Source organism: Adiantum capillus-veneris, chromosome 25, assembly GCF_014529385.1.
Source record: "Adiantum capillus-veneris isolate H3 chromosome 25, ASM1452938v2, whole genome shotgun sequence".
NCBI lineage: Eukaryota > Viridiplantae > Streptophyta > Polypodiopsida > Polypodiales > Pteridaceae > Adiantum > Adiantum capillus-veneris.
Genome location: NC_140955.1, coordinates 78,989,930 through 78,997,375, shown reverse-complemented (window position 1 = coordinate 78,997,375; position 7,446 = coordinate 78,989,930).

Here is a 7,446-nt window from a genome sequence, read left to right as displayed (position 1 = left end):
CTTCCTTCTACACCTGCTATGTTCAAACCATCTGGAGGTGCAGAATTACTCAAAGCTGTGCAAAAAGTGTCCCAACTTTCCGGCCATGTGATCAACACGAACATAGCTCTAACAGGTTCATTCAACTTGACACCTTGAGCTGACAACTGACTATAGATTGTGTTGAATTCATTTAGATGATTGGACATAGGTGTCCCTTCTTTCATCTTCAAGTCAACAAGCTTCTTAAGCCAGTATACCTGTGAAGCTATACTCTGCTTCTCATAAAGATCACTCAGCTTTAACCATGCTTGATAAGCCGACATCTCGTCTGCTACATTGAAGTAAACGCTTTCTGCCAAAGTCAGCATAATGGTAGAAAGTGCCAATTCATCCATTTCGCTCCATTCATCTTCGTCCATATCTTCAGGTTTTATCCCCTTGAGCTTTATAGGTTTTATTTGCTTCTTTTGTACCAACACGTGCCAAATCTGCTTCTTCCACAATGGGAAATTGGTTCCATCCAGCTTCTTATTGTAAAGAGCAGTGTCCTGTGATCCAGCCATAGCTACGCTTCACAGTAGTTTACTTTCCTGGGAAAAATTTGGCAGAGTTTCCCCTGTAAACTGACCTCTGAACCAATATCAACCTGTCAAATGAACCAAGAAAGCTTGAGATTCTGCAGAAATTTTGGCAGAGTCTCCTTTGTAAAATGGCTCTGGTGTACTAAAAACAGACCAAAAAATAGCTCAAAAAACCACTGTCTCTCTAACACTGTAAGCTGTGGGTAAACCTGTCCTGCACCTGTACTGTCTCTGACTGTCCTGTCACTGTCCTGTAAGCATAGACTGTGACAATGCCTCAACGGCAGTAAAGCAAAGATGCAATCCCAACTGTCTAACTCATAGTCAATACAGCCTAGCTGCCTATCTAAGGGTGCTCGAGGGATCGCTCCAAGACCTGTATCACCGAAAGGATCTCAACATTCGAGAATCCCTCGGCTCAATAAAACCTCGCTCGACCCTCAACAAAGGCTGCAGTAAATCTGACAGTACATAGACTTCCCACAAAGTCATACATCCACAAATTTCCCACTGTATGCTGTAACTGTTGCGGCGGTTGTTTGCTGCGTGACTCACAGCTAGCAAACCCTCAACAGACATACATCATCTCTGACAATACGTCCCATGTGGAAGTACCTGCAATGTTAGGATGAAATCTGGAATATCAAGCAACAAACACAAGCTACCTGATGAACTAGTGGATGTCGCCTACAGTCTGTGTGTAGATGCGTCCGTGTCGTATGTGACACGCCTCCAAGAACTGTGAGCCGTCCTTCGATGTGTAGACAGCCACAAAGCAACACTCTGGGAGTGTCGATATCCTCAGCACCTGCAGTCGTAGGCCGAAAAACCCAAATTTGCAGAGTTGGATCTGCACCTGCTGAGACCACGTAGTCGAAAATGGCCTGCACAGAACTTTGTCGAAGCCAAACGGTGACCGAGATGACCTCAGAATGAAATTCTGAGCACACCATACCGTACAGGCCCTCCCACAAGATTTGGGGCCGTGTCTTTGCCTGTCGAATTTCACTCCAATATGAGCTGGTGACTCTAGCCTCCTGCAGTGCTGTCCCGAGCCTCGATCTGAGCTCTGATACCAGTTGAAGGAGTACGAGCGGAAGTGCAACGCGAGGGAGAGTGCGAGAAGAAGAGCACGATGATATGGTGAACTCGCTCTACTGTAATGTGTAGAGCATAGTGAGTTCTTATTAGGTTTTTACAAAAGTATATGTGTACATACCTGGCGGCCCGCCCACTTACCTGGGCGACCACATTGGGCTTTATACCCCAACACCAATTTCTCATGATTTTGCCGCTACCCGTGGACTTTCTCTATCTAACCAACAGAGCCTTTGCAAAGGATTTATTCGCTAACCGCGAATTGTGCAACCTTCCCATATCGCTACCTGCGAGGCATGTCGCTACCTACGAGGCATCTTGCTAACCTCCAGGCATCCCGCTACTCGCGAGGCATCTCTCTAATCGCCAGGCATCCCGCTACCCGCGAGACATCTTGCTAACCGCGAGGAACAAAATAGAGCCGATAACCTCAGCTTAATCTCCGCTAATCGCGGAATCATCTCGCTACCCACGAGGACAAAATATATTCTTTCAACAATTCTTCTCATTAAATGATTCATCAAACATGATCAACCAATTCTTCTTATAAATCAGAATCCGCTTATCAAACAATAACAATTGATTAAACAATAACAATCCAACAACAGTGACAATCTATCAAATAGTTCTTTCACTAGTCTATGAAAACATATGCTTGCTTCATGTGATTGAACAATCACGTTTCCGGTCGGTTTAAAGTAAGGTCTAAATTCATCTTATCGGTCAACTATGCATAATTATAAATTTGTCTTACCGCATTTGGAGCGCGTGCGGCTAACTCCTGTGCTAGAGGTTGGATGGCTTCGACTTCTTCTTCGGTTGATGCTTCCGCATGAGATACATTTGGAGTTGACACCTTTCTTCCCACCTTCCTTGGTGGTGCAACGGCATGGGCGTCCTTAGAACTTTGCGTTACACGTTTCGAAGCCATAGCTTCGGAATGGAGAAAAGAAAAGCGCGTTGTTGGAGAGAGAGAGAGAGAAAGAGTATGTCCACAAATAGGGAGACGGCACGTCCACGATTGGAGATGGAGATGGCTTGAGGGTGAGAGGTTAAGGGAGAGAGGCTTCCTCTGTCGCGTCGTTGCGAGAGAGCTTCCGCTTTCGTAGATGTGTGTGTCCAAAGTGAGAGGAGAAGGGTCCTTTATATAGGCCCTAGGGGGGTGCTAAGAATACTGAGAGATTTCAAGAATAGGAGAAGAAAAAAGCTCGCGCGTCATCTCGCAACTCTTTTATTATTATTATTATTTTTTTTTTTGCGTTCGCAAATCCTATGCGCGATTTTAAAAAGCTCTATACTTACAAGTTCCCATTCTATTTTGAAAGAGAGAAAGAAAGAAGTATCCTAATTTTGACTCACCTCTCTTTCTTTCCTAAAAATATTATCTCTAAGCTTTTTTTTCACACATAGATTAGGTTCCCACATAAACCTATTGTTCCACATAAAGAAAGATCATATCCGATTGCTCTGATAAACTCATGATGACTCACAAAATTGAGAATCTCAATTACTTTGCAAGATAACTGAAATGACTTATATGGATAAATGTTGGGTACATTACAGTTTCTTAGTTATACAAGGTTGTTCTATCTACTTCCCCATTGCAAAGCAATGTCAGTTTCAAGATTTCACCAATATTTATCAAAGATGACCTCCAATACAACATTCATCACTAGGCATTGTTGTTGGTATTGTTAGATGCCTGCCATTTCATACATCCATTTTTGAGGAAACATTGGAGGAGGAGAGCCATAAGCCTGAGTATTTTATAATCATTAGAGCAGGTGGTGTATTTGGGAGTGGTGAGCATGAAGGTTACATTTCATAGCATATGCGACCTGAGATACTTGCTAGATGGAGATCAAACTAACAAAATATTTTCAAGATTGAAATACACACTGAAAGGCACGTTGGTGCGGGAGGTAATTGTGGTCACCATGCATTGATAGTTGGTTTTTGAAAATCAAGAAAAAAACATCAAGAAACACCTAGCTTATCACGCCCTCCTTAGCCCCTCAACCAAGATGTGATGCCCGGCTTTCAGAGCCTGGCCACAAGATCCAGCCCCACTCGGGGTAAGCATAATACAAGGAAAATGAAAAAAATGTTTTTTTCACATGCACCACCACCCCTTCTGTGCTTTCATGCAGTGGGCCGCCTCTTAGCTTGGCCACACCCCTCCATTATCACAAGAGGACAACTTCTCTCTCTCCTGCTTGGCTCCTCCAACATCATCTCTCACACTTGCTTCTTTGTCACCAAGCCCAATGGGCACATAAAACAAGCCTTCTCTCTCAAGGGCCACCATATAAAGGGAACAAGAGTCTCCCTCTCTCTCTTTCATTATTCACACTCACACACCCTCTCTCTCCCCAACTCCCTCACCCTCTCCCTCCCTCGACATCCCTCACTCACTCTCTCTCTCTCTCTCTCTCTCTCTCTCTCTCTCTCTCTCTCTCTCTCTCTCTCTCTCTCTCTCTCTCTCTCTCCCTCTCCCTCGTTCTTAGCATAGACTCGTTCTGTGTGTGTGTGTGTGTGTGTGTGTGTGTAAGCCGTCCTGCATGGGACAAGCAATAGATCTCTCGCTCTCTCTCTCGTTACCTACAAATGGCCCACACACACACCCCTTCACCCCTCAGCCTCACGCCCCCCTGGCCCGCTACACTTCTCCCTCTATCCCTCACTCCCGTTGACTCTCTCTCTCCCCTCTCTTTCTCTGTCTCCTCTCTCTCTCTCTCTCTCTCTCTCTCTCTCTCTCTCTCTCTCTCTCTCTCTCTCTCTCTCTCTCTCTCTCTCTCTCTCTCTCTCTCTCTCTCTCTCTCTCTCTCTCTCTCATTACACACACCACCACACAACCCCCTCACACTCCCTCTCCCCACCTCTCACTCCTGCCCTCTCTCTCTTTCCCTCATCGAGTCAGCAGGCACATAAATCTCTCTCTCTCTCTCTCTCTCTCTCTCTCTCTCTCTCTCTCTCTCTCTCTCTCTCTCTCTCTCTCTCTCTCTCTCTCTCTCTCTCTCTCTCGCGCGCGCTCTTTATACACACGCCATACACACACACAAACACCTACATACTCACCCCATCAGCCTCTCACCATCATCCTCTCCCTCCTCACTCATGCTCTCTGTGCAGTTATCCAGGCATGTAAATTTTTAAAAAAAATATAATAATATATCTCTCTTTCTCTCGTTCCCACACACCCTCTTTTCGACACACACACACACTTACACACCAACACACAACCCCATATACATACACACACACACACACTCACATGCATCTTGTCATTCACACAGTTATATACATCCACACACACATTCACATGCATCTTGTCATTCACACAGTTACATACATCCACACACACATTCAAACACTCACGGTCACATGACCATACACACATAGTACACGCACGCCATACGCACAAACAAAAAAGAAAAAAAAAAACGAAGAAACTTGACGTCGACACCCAACACAAAAGAAGGACAGACAAATCACGTGATAGCGACACAAAATCAAGAAGTAATGCCACAGGCATGTCCCAACTGGCCCCAAAACTGGAGAATGGGCTACACCCGCGAGGCCCGCCATTCACCGGCATCTCGTCCACAAGCATCTCCAGAGTAACATTCGTAGGGTATTGTGAGGTCCCCACCCCGTCATCTCAAACGATGGATCTGATGGTAAACCTGGTGGCCACTAGATCTACAGCGGAAGCAAACAAAGTGGTTTATGGTTCATCTAGCGGACGATCTCTCATCACAAAGTGAGTCGAGTTCGAGTCTACTAGCATCGAGATCTAGTTCCACCCCGCAGGCGAAGCGTGATTAACTTATCTAGCGATCCTAAGATCCACCTTCCAAGAGGAGAGAAGTGCCGAGTACCTTTTTCCCCATGTTTCAGAGGCACGTACACTTGAGGCTTCGCCGCTCTTGGGGCAATGAGTAATACTAGCGTCGATTTATAACACTATGGGGACAGAGAGTTCCGGACCAATCCAGACCACCCTTCTCATAGGCATTGGCAACCCGAGCGAAGCCCAGACTTTCAACCCCATACTCACACTTCCTTTGTTACCTAATTACTACCACAATGGTTGTTCAACATATAAGTTCTGTGTTTATTTTTTTGATTCACAAGTTCTTTAATATAGCCCTTCAACCAATATTGCAAAGCGGCACCAAGACAGTAATTCTAGTAAAAATTCACTCAAAAACGCGTTCATTTAAAGTTCCAATGTTCTAGGGGTACAACATTCCTCCTCCAGCGCGAGTTTACTCTTCCCGTTGTCGCCTAGTTGCCCATACAACTAGGTTGTCCACTGCTTAACCAGTAGTCGTGGATTCAAGAGCCCTTAACCAGGAACTCTAGCTCATGCGAATAACTTCGCGAGCTACCCCCTGTGATCAAGAGGGGGTTTGGACTAGATCAACATTGGAATTGAAAATGAACTAGATGACCTAAATTTTCCCTAGCACACATTCTTTCCTGGCTCATACGGTATATCCAACAATCATTCTTTCCTACTTGGAAATTAATATACATTTCAATTCAAATGCCGTGATCTCCGTTGGATTTCTCCTACATGTTTAGGGATATGTTCTTTCCTAAGTTATTGGATACAATGTTAACTTAAACAAAACTTGAATTAAAAATGTGACCTACCTCCACAATTTCCTCGTCATTGCTCCATGATTTGGCCGGTACTTGGTCGACCATGGGAGCCTTTCCCTTCTCATTCGTGTTGCTTGTCCTAGCCTCGCGGTCATGGGAACCACCGTAATGAGTTCTCTTTACCGGGGCCATTTTATACTCACTACTTAAATTGACAACTTGGAAAAAAACAAAAGAGCTAATATTCGAGAGCAACATACGACCAAAATGGCAGATTAGTCTCAATAAGCAAATCTCTTTATACAAGAGGTTTGATTACTTCAAGACATAGAGATCTCTGATAGCACCTTACGTGTTCTATGGGAATTGGCCCTAAGGTTAATTATTTGGCGTAGATAGTTAAGGATTTCAGGTTTCTTCTCAATCTATTTACTAGAGATGAATATGGCATGCTTAATCACTTCCTAATGCAAGTAGAGGTTTGTAGTTTTACCGTATGCATAGGTGAGAGGGTTTCTCCCTTCCTAGTGATTAATGATGGATTAATTTCACTAATTACATACTAATCTATGAGCTAATTGATTCTAATTTAGTTGTTTAAACATTGTGTGGCAATAGAAAGCAGTTGACCATCTCTACCTCAATGTTGACTTGTTCTTAATTACAATGGTGACTAGCGGTTGATTCCTCAATCATGCATTAATCTATGATTAAGAGAGACTAACAGCTTGCGTAATTACTAATTAGATGAGGATTTATGCAATAGATCAACGATACGGAGAATTAGAGAGTATCCATTGAGTAATTTAGCTAGGGTTATGCACAATAGATGCGGGATTAAGAGAATATTGGAGGGAATTGCAACAAGCATGAATTAAATTGGATATTACCGAGATTAGGCTGAATTCCTCTCAAAATTCTGATGCAAAGGACTCCTTGAGACGAGAAATGGGCAGCACCTTCCTCCCTAGCTCCTCTTCCAAAGACTATGTCCGTCGACAGTATCTCCTCAAGGTGTGTGTGTGTGTGTAGGAGTGTGTGTGTGTGTGTGTGTGTGTGTGTGTGTGTGTGTGTGTGTGAGCGCACTCTTATATAGGCTCTCCCAAGCTGAAAATCAAACCAGGCTGCTAAATACATCTGAGGGAGTACTCACCTCATGCAAGGTAACTTAGTT